This window comes from Gavialis gangeticus, unplaced genomic scaffold (assembly GCF_001723915.1).
Source record: "Gavialis gangeticus isolate Ggan-Ray unplaced genomic scaffold, GavGan_comp1, whole genome shotgun sequence".
Classification (NCBI taxonomy): domain Eukaryota; kingdom Metazoa; phylum Chordata; order Crocodylia; family Gavialidae; genus Gavialis; species Gavialis gangeticus.
Genome location: NW_017728992.1, coordinates 126,556,312 through 126,571,229, shown reverse-complemented (window position 1 = coordinate 126,571,229; position 14,918 = coordinate 126,556,312). Strand labels below are relative to the sequence as shown.

At 40.2% G+C, this 14,918-nt stretch overlaps 1 pseudogene; it reads left to right on the top strand.

Moving 5' to 3' along the window:
• The first annotated feature begins 1,491 nt into the window (after positions 1–1,491).
• Positions 1,492–7,796, top strand: LOC109298780 (annotated as a pseudogene).
• The last annotated feature ends 7,122 nt before the right edge of the window (positions 7,797–14,918 follow it).

Below are 14,918 nucleotides of genomic sequence, written 5' to 3'. Positions count from 1 at the left end.
TTACCATGCTACAGAAGCAAATTTCTACCTCCTTAAAAAGCAGCACAGACTTTTGGGGATTACAGTGCTATTAAACACACTATCATTGTATGAATACAATCCAACTACACGCCTTGAAGTAACGGGGTTGATGTTTTAATATGGTTTCTTGCATGCTCTTTCTCTGCTCTACACTCTGTTTCTGTCTAGGTTTATGATTCCAGCTTATAGTTTCTAGAAGTGTGCAAGTCTCACTGGCAGTGGAAGATAACTAACTGTGCTTGTTCTAAGGAAATCCATTTAAGTTTGGAAATAAATCCTTCTCCTACACAGGTTAAGGAGTACTACCTGTAAGAGATCTACTCCACAGCTACTACTGCTCCCATCACTGGTAAACTTGCCTTCAACTGTGAATTATGACTAGAAGTTCTACGTAGACATGAAACTATGTGCCCAGACCCACCACACTAATGTTAATGAGCTATGTAGCCAGCTGAAGCTAGGAACCCTAAAAATGAGCTATACAAGTTGTTAGAGGTTTAATAAAGTATTTATAGAATTTTAAAGCTGTATTTTTGTCCTCAGATTGTTCCTTTAACCAGTCATAATGAATTGATTAATCCTAGGAATGAGACTATCTACTGCAAACTCACACACTTCGGATAACTAATTCATTTGACATACTCAGAAAGAAACACTTGTCAGCTTTTAAATTTATGTGATTATACTGAGTCAAGTACAACTATTGATACCTGTAAAATGAGTATCAGCCATAATTGTGGAAAATTAGAAAGTCCATAAGTTTCATAGAATGATTTTTATATTTACTGTGCAGAGAAAGGTCTTTAGAGGACCAGTTGTCTGAATGAGCCACATCGAAAAAGACAAGTTTAATATTTTTATGGTAATAGTAGTCAAAACAAGACCTCTGTGCACATTCTACTTATTTCCTTTAAATGTGATCTGCAAAGCAAACTTCAAAACTGAATTCTGTCCTGATTGTCTCCACTACCAGGATAAAAGAAGGATTTAGCACATGGTGCTATTTTCTCCTTTATAGATGCTCACAAAGTACCTGAAGTGATTACTACATGTTGCTACCTCAGGCACTCCAAGCATCTGCAGCACTGAGGCTTTAGGGGTGTTCTGCTGCTGAATTAGGCAATAGAGAGATCACTTTTCCCATCCAGGATTTTTTTTTTTTGATTTGTCTTCCCAGAAATCCCAGTCCCAGAAATAATAGAATAAGATGAGGGATTTCAGTCAGTGGGTTGAGCAGTCCTTGAGCTTAGCTGAGCATTGGACTCATAAAAGACACTGGGTTTAGCCAGGAAAGTTCCACCTTTCGTAGTAATAACTTTTTTAACACACATGGAATCATCTGTCCTCAGAAGGATTTCATCTTTATCAATACCTTAAATAAGCTTACAGTATTTCAGTTGAATGAGGCTTAATGAAAGCTCATAAAATGACTTCAGCAAACATCTTTCCAACAAATATGCTTTCATCACCATGCTTGCACTTGGTAATGGGTCATAAGACGCCTGAGGATAAATTTAGTGGGCTACCACATTTGAGAACTGATAGCCCATCTGTCAAAGACAGCTATTTTTTGGATTAAGCTCATTGTTAAACAAAGCAGCTCAGGGTAGCCGTTGTGCCAGATTGGCAATTCATACCTTAAAGAAAAGGATTTAATGGCACTGTATTATTTTGACCTTTTTTTTTTTAACCTCTTCATTCAGATTTATTGAACTATTTACCTCTTCAATTTTATTATTCACCCTTTGGTTCTAATGACAATGCTCTGGAGGAGTTTTAAGATACACTTTCTTAAATTTTATATTTTGTCACGTCACTGAGTGAACCTCAAAAATCTGAAAAACTGTGATTAAATTAGTATTCTGGACTTTATTTCTTTTAATAAAATTAAGTTTGCCATGAAAATTATTCTAACACTTTCATAAAAGTGATAATTCCAGTGCACGGCCAATGTATATACATGAATATGTACATCCCTATAAGAAATAGGAGAGTCCCAATTCTGGGAATGGATCTGGCAGAAGAGTGCAGTCAGCAGCTTGAATTAGGTGCTTCATTTGCAGGGTTGATGTCCACCAATGCTTTGGAGGAGTGGAGACCAGTCTGTGGTTTAACTCTGAATTTTGGCAGGGCACATTACAGAGACAGACATGAATCTGTTATTTTCCATCCTTGCCAATACTTAAAAGCAGGAGAAGACACAATTCTATATCAGCTGTTCCTTGCACCAACAATTTCATAAGCTGACAGCATTACTCTGAGCATTACTAAGGAAAAGAAATAGAGTGGGGGGGTTCCATCCACATTAGTAGAGAAGAAATACCCTGAGTGACTGTAAAAAGGTGGCTGTAATCTTCAGAATAAAACACATTTGGAAAGAGCTACTCAAGCCATCTGAACATGCACTGAAAATAATGTAACTTAAGGGGTTTCAGGCAGTAGTTACAGCAAAGTCTATCTGCCACTTCGGTAGTTGTTCTTCTTAATGAAGTTGCAGTCTTTTTCCATTATAACTGATCCTTATTAAGCTAATCCTTTATCTCTTTTATCTGCATAATAAGCTAATCTGTCAATGATAATTGAGCCTACTTCTTATTCACGGTACAGCGGCACCAGCACTTCATAAAACATTGTAAAGCTAAAAATCATACTCCTTACTGGGATTTTCATTAGAAAAAGCTGTGTGTGTTGCAACTACATGTGGCAAAGTAGGGATCACGTTGTATTTAAAAATGAAATAAGAAAACACCTGAAAAGTACAGCCTGAGAACAACTCCTTAGTGCAAGTGCATCTATTATTTCCACTAACTCCTAGACAGATGTTTATTTTAATTCATTTGTCCTAAAAAAAATCAGCTGTTCCCCCAATTTGTATTCTATTCACTGTTAGTCACTGAGCTACAATTACAGTTAACTTTTCATACAATACTCTCACTTTCTGTTCTCAATTAAGGAAAAAAAACAACTATTGTTGTATTCTTGTTTTCAGCTTCTTTACCATCATTCTTTTGGTGGAAAATAGTTCCTTCAATTGTCATTCATTTTCTTTCCTGAGTTCTCTCTCTTCCTCACTGATTTAGGGTGATAGCTTCACATGCATTCTCTGCTGATCATAATTCTACTATCACTAAAATTAATATTAAAACATAAGAACATAAGAAATGCTGTGCTAGATCAGACCAAAGGTTTATCAAGCCTAGTATCCTGCCTCCACCTGCAGTAGCTGCTCAACTACCATGCAGGGGCCTGGGTGCAGCCCACCAATGGCAGCCACAATGAGGAAGTGCATAAGCTGGCCACAGGTTGTGTGATGGGTAAATTTATCTGCTTTGGGAAGAAAGAGGTAGATTTGGCTAAATCAGGCATGGAATGGAGCAGAGTCCTGCTGGAGGCAGCTAGGATTATCTGGGAATGGAGGGAAGAAATTGTCAAGGCAGAAACCATCAACCATGGGAAATTCATCTTTGAAGCCAGAGTGCACATTGATATAACCTGACAGTGCCTGGAGTATTATGCAGAGGTAGCAGGGGCTCTAGCAAGTCAGCATGTCCAGCTTCCTGGGAGATCTTTTGCTTACACCAGAAGAGAGTCATTCGGGGTGTGAATTGGGATAAAGTCTGGAATTACCTCTTCCAGATTGCCTGTTGGATGTCTTTTCTAGTCTTGGCAAGCCTTTCCCCCTCACCCCCATGAGGTGATGATGTTGGCAGAGAACTTTACCAAGCCTGGTGTACCCAAAGGACTGTTCAATGTGGTGCAAGCTGAAGCTGCCAGTGACCTGTTTCTGTACCATCACCTAGATGTGGCCAAGGTCTCTTTCGCTGAGAGTGTGCCAACAGGCATCAAGAGCATGGAGATGTCAGCCAAAGGGATCAAATCACTCACACAGGAGCTGGGGGGGCCAAATGCCCCTTCATCATCTTCTCTGATTGAATCTTGGAGAAAGAGCTCTGATGGCCAGCTTCCTCACCCAGGGTGTGTTTTGCAGCAAGGACACTCAAGTGTTTGTGCAGAGGGAGATCCTGGATGCCTTCACAAAGGAAGTGGTGAAACATACCCAGAAGATCAAATGGGAGACCTGCTTCTGGAGGACACAAGAATGTCCTTAGCCAGCCCCCTTGGAGCAAGTCTAGGGGGTCATTAAGCAAGTGAAGGAGCAGAGGGCAAAAGTGCTATGTGGTGGAGACCCTAAGCTGAAAAATGGCGACTACATGAAACCCTCTGTTCTAGTAATTGGAGAGATGACACAATGTATGAAAGAGCTCTTTAGACCTCTAATGTCCATCCTGCCATTTGACACTAAGGAGAACACTGTGGAGAGAGCCAATAACAACTCATTTGGGTTTGCGGTTGGTGTCCTCACTAGGGATATCCAGCAGGCTCACAGAGTGGTGGCTGCTCTCCAGGCTGGAACTTGCTTCATTAATAACTACAACATAATCCCTGTAGAGCTGCCATTTGGAGGATACAAGATGCCATGGTTTGGCAGACAGAACAGCAAAGCAGCAATGAAGTATGACTCACAGCTGAAAACTCTGCACCCCAATCTCATCCTCTTCAGTTACGGCTCCCTTTACAAAAGTGTTACTACCAGGAAAAGCACACACCAATTGCAGAGGCTTCCTCAGCCTGACAAAGGGGTTTTAAACCCAAAAGCTTGCTAAGAAATGTTTTCCCCCCAACTGCTTAAGGTGGTCTAATAAAAGATATCAGATCCACCCAAAGAACCTCGTCTTACTACAATCAATGCACACAAACATTTAATGGCTGAAGAACAGTCCCAGGAGCAGTAGACACAACATGGGCTATACGATCTACTTCTATTTCCTCTACTAAAGCTCTCTTAGTTTGACAAGTCTACAGGCTTCACAACACGTTTTGAACCTAAGTTGGCTTTTGCTACATGCAGTGATCACTTGAAGAGGCCAGACTGAAGCTGTCAAGCACATGTGTAGTGAGGATAGTGCGTAATGTTACCAAGCAGATGTGGGATGCTGCTACAGCTCCAATTTTCATTCTAACAGAGGTGTGACAACCCCATGCTCCCTGCCCCACCTCAACAGATGCCCAGGAGTAGGTTGCTTACTGATCTTTGTATACACACTTTCAGAAACTACTTTAAAATAACCATCTAACTCCTTATTATAGTAAGCAAATAAAAGTCCTGTCTCCAATAGGTCTAGACTTCTCACTCCCATCCCTATTTGTTTTTTTTTTAAATTTTTTGTTCCCTGTAATTACTTGTTGTGCTCCCAGTGGCTGCCCTAACTGAGGGAAACTTACACTTTTCTTGATGGACCTAGGCCCATGATTCCCTTGGTACAAGAAATAGGCCTGTTTCCAACAGGCACCTGGAATCAGTTATTTTGCTTCTGGTGACCTTCCTGACTCAGGGAGACTTATCATTCTTTTGGTGCACCTAGGCCCACTAATCTTTTGCACAGAAAATAGGCTTGCCTCCAACAGTGGCAGGAGTGGATGCTTTAGAAGGAGAGCAACATTGAACAGGATATATCTAGAGTGATCTATCCCCGACATACCTTCCTCAGCATCCACCACCCTTGTCTTAGAGGTGCCAGAGGAAATATCCCTGACTGTTCAGTTTAAGAGCTATTGATGGATTCTAGCATCCATGAATTTGTCTAGTCCCCATTTGAACCTGGTTATACTACCTGCCTCTACCACCTCTTGTGGTAATGAATGTCACAAATTAACTATAAGCTGCATAAAAATACCTTCTTTTGTTAGTTTTAAACCCATCTTCTGTTAACTTCAGTGGGTGCCCTTTAATTCTGGAACTCGGTTAATAACAGTTCTCTATTTACTTTGTCCACACTCTTCATGGCTTAATAGACCTCTATCATATCCCCCCTCAGCCTTCTTCTTTCCAAACTGAAAAGTCCTAGTCTTTTTGGTTTCTCCTGGCATGGTAGGTTCTCCATGCCCCTGATCATCTTGGTTGCCCTTCTTTGTACTTCCTCTGTACCTTCCTTCCTCTGAGCTATGCTTATGACAACCCTCTATAATCAGTTGCCATAAAACCATTTGTTTTCATTATTTGAACCTTTTTTTTTACTCATCTTCCCTTATTCATCCTGTGTTTCTATGTATCTGGGATGATCAACTTCTGTGTAGAAACACATGTATGCTTATACACTCACTATGGCATTTTGCACTCAAGTAGCGAGGCCAAGACATGTAGATAAATACACTTAATTGTGCCAAATATGTAATTTCATTTTAAAGAATTTGTAATCTTTAACAAGATATCAAAAGTGAAACAGGAAGTTCAGTCTTCTTGAATCTTCTCATTCTAGAACTAGTGCAGTGGCCAGCCTAATGTAAATTGTAATGTAAGGTGGTAACTTTTCAGTCATTTCAGCCATATGGCATAATACTCTTGTGTTATACATACAGTGTTAATTGGAGGTGTTTTAGTCCTTATTTCTGACTTACGAACAGGCACAAAATTCAGCACACAAAGGCAGCTTACTGCTACATTAGGGGGGTACATCAAGGGCTAAGTGAGCAACTGTTCACCAGGGCACCTGAGGGGAAAACCAGGAATAATGGCCACAGACTCCTGGAAGGTTGATTCAGGCCCAATATTAGGAAAAATTTCTTCACAATCAGGGTGTCCAGACTGTGGAATAAGCTCCCTCCAGAGGTGGTGCAGTCACCTACCCTGCAAATTTTCAAGAGGAGCTTGGACAGTCACCTTGTTGGGGTCACCTGACCCCCAGTTATCTTTCCTGCTCGGTGCAGAGGGCTGGACCCACTGATCTTCCAAAGTCCCTTCCAGCCCTACAATCTATGAATCTATAAATATACTTCTAAAGCCTTTTGTGTTACTATGAATTTTAGTTAGACCAAAAAGGTATTTAATAGGTACATGAAATAGGTGCTATTCCATAGGAGACATTCAGTGGAATCACACTGAATGTAAATTAAAGCAAAATCAGATCCCAGCCTTAAAGAGCCTTAAAATCCTGGCCCCGCTATAGTCCATATGAATTCTGCTGTTGACTTCACTGGGGCAGGGTACCACCAGTAATTTTTTTGAAAGTGGTTTTGAGAATCTCAGTTTTTCACTGTAAAATTGTCTTTGATTACTTAAGCAAGCAGAAAAGGATAGGGCTAACCAACTCTGATTAGAAACCTTCCCCCTCTGTCCACTGCCATACTCTCTCTGATTGTTTTCTTCTTCAGACCTATCCAATCAGGACTAAGTGAATTAATTCTTGAACTGAAAGCTTCTCAGGAAATATCTAATAAAATTCTTGTTGTCCTAATAATACAGAAATTTTTCCGCTGGAAACAGTTTTAACATCTGCAGCCACGCTTCCAAGGTGGCTCAATGCCACAGTGACAGGAAGGCCAAAGTTGCTGAATCTCTTTTTTTTCACTCCAGTTGAAATAAGAGGTTATAGGTCCAAGAACTGCTTTAGGGGACTTGCCACCTGCTTCTTCCTTTCTTGTATCTTCAACACCATCTCAAAATTTGTGCAAAAAATAAAGCCACTGGAGATTAAGCCTCCAGCAACTACCAGATTTCCATACAGACATTACTGAAGATCAAGTGAACAGCTTTCACAGCAGTGAAATGAATGAGCACTCATCCATGCAGCCATCATCTTGCTTCACTACTTTTCTGAGAAAGATACTCAAAGGATAGGTCAATTCTTTTTTTCTCTCTGTTACTTTTTTTCCTTAAAGGAATATGGTTTAGAGAAAAGATTTGGGAATTAGGAGACCTTGAGTGGCTCTGCCACTAATTTTCTTAATGTCATTGGGCTAGATAATTGTTCATCCATTTTCCTAGTGGAAAAGGGGAATAAATACTCACTTCATAAAGTAGGATTGTGAATCATGGTGATCTGCTATTTATCTTCTGCAAGTATTACTAGTACAACATGACCATACAAATACCGTACATAATACTGTCTAAGATTTTTTTCCTCTATTTTGGCTACCTGCAAAGGAATACATTTTACATTTCTGTCCCTAATAAGTATATTTACTATACCACTAGCACGAGACATTTTTGAACATCACAATTTAAAATATGTACAGCAGTGCATATGAAATTACAAATATCTAAAGTTCATCTGGTAAAATATATCTCATGTTCAATTAAAAAAAATTAAAATGAAACAATTAGCATTTTCCTGACAACAAACAATGACAAATATGTCCAATCACACATCAACTTAAAAGAAAGATGTTGTCACATATATAAGAATAACAAGGTACTAATGAATATATAAAACCTAGCTGTTTTTTGTTTTCTTTTAAAAAATATCAAGTATTGGCCACCTAAAGCTTGGGAGATTTTATGTCCATCTTGAAAATTTAGCTCTTCATGGATATTTGAGAACAACAGTCTAAACTATAATTATGAAATTAAGTCCAAATATCCTTAAAACATGCTTATCCTTAACACACGCTATTCATGAGACTGCATGATCCCAGTATTATTGTCCTTCTCTTCTAGCCCCTCTTCTTACAGCAAACACAAACAAATAAACAGGAATACTTTTATTTGCACCATTTGCAATTTGCCTACGAAATTCATTGCAACAAGATAGCCTTCAGGCTAAGTGATTCACTGGATTAAAATAAAAAGGATCAGACATTTATATGGACAATGAAAACATTAAGGGCTATAATAGCAAGGGTTATGAAAGATGAAAGGATTATGCAGAAGACACAAATGCCCAAGCTTCAAGATGCTAGCCATCACCTAACTGAGGGATGCTGAGAAAAAAAAATTCCCATTCTTTAAGTGCCAGCTATAAGGCTTCTGTTTGCCTCCCCTGAATCACTGGATAGAGATACTGGGATTAGCTAGATCACAGATCTGATCAAGTGCAACAATGCAAATAGTAGCTAATCTGTTCCAAGTCTAACAGGATGTGACTACAGAATTGGGCCATGAAGCTGCTACAAACACTTTGTGTACATGTTTAGCCCCATTGAAATTAATAGGACACTTTGGGCACATCTACACAAGATGCTTAATGCACACTAGCCTAATAAAAATGTGCAGTGGTGTGCTGGGCAAAAACAGTGCTAATACGCTACTGCACAGTAGTATTAGGCTACTGAGCAGTAAGCATCAGTAAAAAACCATGCATTGGCATTACTGTGCAGTAACTGTAGTTACTGTACATTTAGTTTGTATTTCATTAATCAAGTTCTAAACTAAATGCACAGTAAGTACTGTGCATAAATTAATGTATAGATGTGTCCCTTCTGTGTCTAAAGTTAAATATGTCTGAAAAGATTTGTAGGATCAAGGTCTTAGTTTTCCATCCCCCTTGGCAAAGACTATTACTGATTTTATAAAATGCTTTGCACATTATAACTATATCTGTATTGTACTTACTCACATGCAACATGCATCTTTTTTCTCCAAAATGAACCATCTCCACCTGCAGCAGTTTGCCTGAAGAATAGATATGGAGACCTAGCAACAGAGGAGATGGAGCATGCTCCATTAGTGGAAGAGGCCAGGCCAGGCCTCCCCAAGTTTGGGTGTATCAAGACCACAGCCACCAAGAGGAAGCAATGGGCAATGGTGGTTGGAGACTTCCTTCTAAAGGGGATGGAGGCATCCATCTTCCAGCCCGATCTGTTGTCTTGGGAGGCCTGCTGATAGCCCAGATCCTGGACCCAGATGCTTTAGAAGGAGAAGAAGGATTACCGATACTCATTTGGCCCTCTGACTACTACTCCATGCTGCTTCTCGATGTGAGCACCAATGATACTGCCAGGGGTAATCCTGAGTAGATAAAAAGTGACTACAGAACCCTGGGTACAAGTGTGAGGGGGGCAGGGTCTCAGGTGGTATTCTCCTCAATCCTTCCAGTCAAGGGAAAGGGCCCAGGTGGAAGCAGACATCCTGCAGATCAGTGTATGGCTGTGGAGATGGTCACCAGCAGAGCTTTGGCTTTTTCAACTATGGGTTGTTGTTCCAAGGATTGCTAGGAGGAGATGGAATCCACCTGATGAAGAGAGGGAGGAGCATCTTCACAGACAAGCTGACTAACCTAGTGAGGAGGGCTTTAAAATAGGTTTACAAAGCCCTGAGGTAAGTGGAGAAATGGGTAACCTGGAGGAAGCAGAAGCAGGAAGGGACAAGAAGGGAGGCCTTCTCATTGTTCCTGGGAAAGTAGAGCAATTGGCTATTTACCTCAGGAGTCTGTACAAGAATGCACAGAGCCTAGGAAACAAGAAGGAAAAACTGGAAGTCTTTACACAGTGATGGAACTATGATGTGACTGGAATAACAGAGACTTGGTGGCATAGGTTGTATGACTGGAGCACTGTCATGGATGGGTATAAACTGTTAGAAAGGGCAGACAGGAGAAGAGGAGGAGTTGTGCTTTATGTAAAAGAGCTGTATGACTGCTCAGCACTCCAGGATGAAACTAGAGATAGGCCTGTTGAAAGTCTCTGGGTTAAGGTCAGAGGGGACGGCAACAAGGATGATGTTGTAGAGGATATCTGCTATAGGCCACCAGACCAGGATGATGAGGGTGGTGAGGCTTTCTTCAAATAGCTAGAAGAAGTTTTCTGAGACATTTTTGAGAGTGCTGGGGATAACTTCCCCAGAAGTTGTGTTGTGTTCCCCAGAAGTTCTGCAAGTGTTGGAGACACCAACTAAATGTCATGCTCTTCTTGACCTGCTACTCACAAACAGCGACAAATTTGTGAGGAATGTAGTAGTGAATAGTGACTTGGGCAGCAGTGGCCACGAGATGACTGAGATGATCCTGATGAAAGGAAGGAAAGAGAGTAGAGTAAGGACCCTGGACTTCAGAAAAGCAGACTTTGACTCACTCAAGGAACTTATGGGCAGGACACCCTGGAAGGCCAGTCTGAGGAGGGAAGGAGTCCAAGACAGCTGGTTTTATTTTAAAGAAATCTGAATGAGGGCACAGGAATGAATCATTCTAATATGCAGGAAGCTTACAAGAAGTAAAAACTTGGAAAATTAGGAAGGAATATAAGAATATTGCTCAGGCATGTAGGGATGAAATCAAGAAGGTCAAAACACAAGTGGAGTTGCAACTTGCAAAGGACATAAAAGGTAACAAGAAGGGTTTCTATAAGTATGTCAGAAACAAGAGGAAGATCAGGGGAAGGTTGGGTCCCTTCCTGAATGGGGGAGGCAATCTAGTAATCAATGATATGGAAAAGGCTGAAGTATTCAGTGATTTTTTTTTACCTCAGTCTTCACAGGCAAGGCCAGCTCCCAGCTTGCTGCACCTGGCAGCACAGTTTGGGGAGGAAGTGAGCAGCTGACAGTGGCAAAAGAACAGGTTAGGGACCCCCACTACAGAAAGAGTGTAGACAAATTAAAGAAAGTCCAGTGGAGGGTAATGAAAATGATGTGGGAGCTGGGGCCCATGACTTCTGAGGAGAGGCTGAGGGTACTGGACTTATTTAGTATTGAGAAGAGAAGACTGAGAGGGAATTTAATAGCAGCCTTCAACTACCTGATCAATGAGTCCAGAGAGGATGGAGCTAGACTGTTCTTAATGGTGGCAGGTGGCAGAACAAGGAGCAATGGTCTCAAGTTGTAGCAAGGTAAGTTTAAGTTAGATATCAGGAAACACTTTCCCACTAGGAGGGTAGTAAAGCACTGGAACAGGCTACCCAGAGAGGTTACAGAATCTTCCTTCTTGGAGGTTTTCAAGACCCAGGTAGCATTGTCTGGGATGATCTAGTTGGGGATGGTCCTGCTTTGAGCAAGGGATTGGACTAGATGACCTCCTGAGGTCCCTTTCAACCCTAATTTTCTATGGTCTATGAGTCAGCAAGGAAACGGACTTCCATGGCAGCATGGGAATGCTGTAATGGCTATGGGAGGCTGTGCTACCTTCCAGGACCCATGCAGAAAAGTTGCTCAGCATTACTCAAGCTCTCCTTCCAGATCCAAAACTGAAGCTTCCATCAAGTTGCCAAATCTGGCTGCTCAGCACAAAGCTGCTGCCAATTTGGCAGTGGTTGTGATGATTAAAACTTGAGCTTTGGAGATAGAAAGAGAGGATGAGTGACACACATGAAACGGAGCACTTAGCCATGGTGAGACTGTGCAGTAGAAGGGAAGACCCTCAAAAAATCTTGTTTTCTTAATTCTGTCCTCCAGAGCAAGTTGTATGTGCCCTTTGAGGGCATGTGGTACTTTGAAAAAATGTAGTATCAACAGAGATATTGATATTAAAAGGATTATTTATTCAATTATCTATCAAAGATCCAATGCTATTAATTTAAACAAATATTTCTGATACCTCTGGGAAGGTTGTCTGCTCTCATGGAAAGAAATCAATTAACTTGACACTGCCATTAGTCATATACTCTTTAAAGATGCTGATCTCATTAGCTAGATGTTGGCTTATCCTATCTCTATGGGATTCAGTAAGGAACATAGAATAGTACCAGTTTTCTATGGGATCCAGTTAGTAATCATGGTTTTAACCTGTTAAAGACAGGCCCTTTGTCCAGTACAGAAAGATCAGCACTTATAACCCATATCATCTTTTAATAAAAAGAGATAATGAATGTTTCAGAGCTGATTTCCCATTGCGATGCACAGGAAGAACACAAAAAATCCCATTACTTGCTAACAGGATTTGTGCTCCTATATCTCATGCTCTACTTTGAAAATTTACTTTTAGTCATTTCGATGCAAGGTAATTTGTGCAGCTCTCAAGTCTGAGTCTTTAGAATACAGACAAGAAGTTTAATCTCTTAATATGTACAAACTGTTATTATGAGCAGACAAAGAATGCTTTTAGTTAAGGAAAAGTCATAAAGCATTTTTATATTGCCTTTTTTCAAAGAGTGTAACTACTACGTGACCTACTATGTGAGCACTTACTTTGATAAATGAATACGCCTTTATTTGTTTATATCTCTTACGGTTTCTTTGAAGTTATATACATGTTCAATTTTGTTTCCCATAATTGCAAAGTTTACTTTAAAAATAAGACCATGTCACTGGCCATTTCACTCACAAACTCATATCTTTCAACTTATATGCAAAATTAGAATCTGTATGTACATCTGTGTTTACATGTCTGAGTCAAGCAATCAAGTACATTTTGTGCTTATATTAGTCACCTGATCATCATCTCCTATAATTCTTCAGAGTTCTATTGCTCTTGATAGATTTTTTTTTAAATGACTGGACCTATATTAATTAGGCCCAAAGTTTCTGTGAGTGCATAAATGCAGGTTGGGTTTTGCTTATGTAAATAGGTACTGTACAAAAACTTGCGCCAGAATCTTGAATGAGCCCACATTTGCAACAACAGTTCCATTTTTCCATTTTTTTCAGGGAAATAAACATGGCCATTCGAAGTCAAACAGCATGTGAAACATGAGCTAAGAATTCTTTTGCAAGTCAGTAAGTACTTGTTTTTAAACATGTGAGAGGAAATGATATCACAAGCTTTCCTTGCAGCATGTCTAGAAAAGCTGTCTTCAGTGACAACTTCCAAGTGAATTAAGAGAACAAATATGGCAAGAATCTGGTGACCTGTTACATATATTAATACTGCAAGATCACCAAACGATGCATTAATAATATGAATATTTCACTATGGTACAGTATAAAGAATTCAATATGATATTAAGTTTAAGTATAGGAAATATCACCTTGTGGTAAATGTTTTATTATTTAAACATGAGCATAATACATGAAGAATGAAAATGCCACTTTCCAATGCAAAGAAGAGAATGATATCAAATCAGGAACTACTGCTGGAGATTTAATTCCCCAGAGTTTTGTATATTTGCTGCCAGGTTCATTCCTTAATCCATATTCAGTGTATCGATAGAGGAGTTAACTGACTTCACTCCCAAAAGTTCATCTCACTGTAAACTGAGTCAGTTATAAAAATTCTAATGAATCAGGTGTAGTTTACTGCAAGTGGGATAGAGTTCATTAATGATATGTTCATGCTAATGAGCTCTCTACTCCTACGTAAATCTTTGCCCTCATAGCACCAGCCTTGAAAATTAACAGCTACCACCTCAGGCCAACTCTATTTTTGTCAGATTGTCTGGCTGACTGTGGATCATCTTCTGTATCCCAAAGAGACCATAAAAAGGAAAGGATAACAGACCTCTTACAGGCTGGTAAAGACAAGTGGCAATTTTTTCAAAAGTGAGCGTTTTAGGTGGTAGACAGATGCATTCAGAGCCTTTTAAAAATTCAGCAAGGACTATACTCTTTGCCTCTCCACAACACTCCCATTTTCTCTAAAAGCACCAAGTGGGTTAAATTACCCACATGCAGTGAAATGGTTTGGATCCAGGACAGCTCATTCTCCTGAAGTCTGAATAAAAACTTCCTGAAGTCAGCAAGAAAACTTCCATTAAGTTTCTTGGGTTTGGGATCAAGTTCTTTGTGTTAGGTCCTAAAAAGCACCTAAAAGTGAGAGGTTGCAGAACCTGGCCCTTGCAATAAAATCCAGAACCCTAAGTTAAGTGCATTGAGTGAGTTAACATCTCAGAACAGGATCTAAAGGGGCCAGTACACTGAGTAGGGAACCACCTAAAGTCAGCATGCTTAATGAGCAGCAGCCTCAAACTACCCAATAGAAACTACTGCAGAGTGGTGTGGGTCTGAAATCCTGGCCCTTGCTAGGTATCCAGAAAGATACTTCTATCAACTTAGGTTCCAGAGCTAAGAACCCTCTCTGGAAGATAGTGCCATTTCTTTCAAAACTTGAGCAGGGCCACCTTTTAACGCATGATTGGAGAAGGAAGAAGAAGCAGTTGAGTTGGCACTTCCCCACCTTTATATAGCGACATAGTTTCACCAGGAGAGGTGCAGCTAGTGTCCATCCCAAAACACCCTGCAGCTTTGGAATTAGGACACT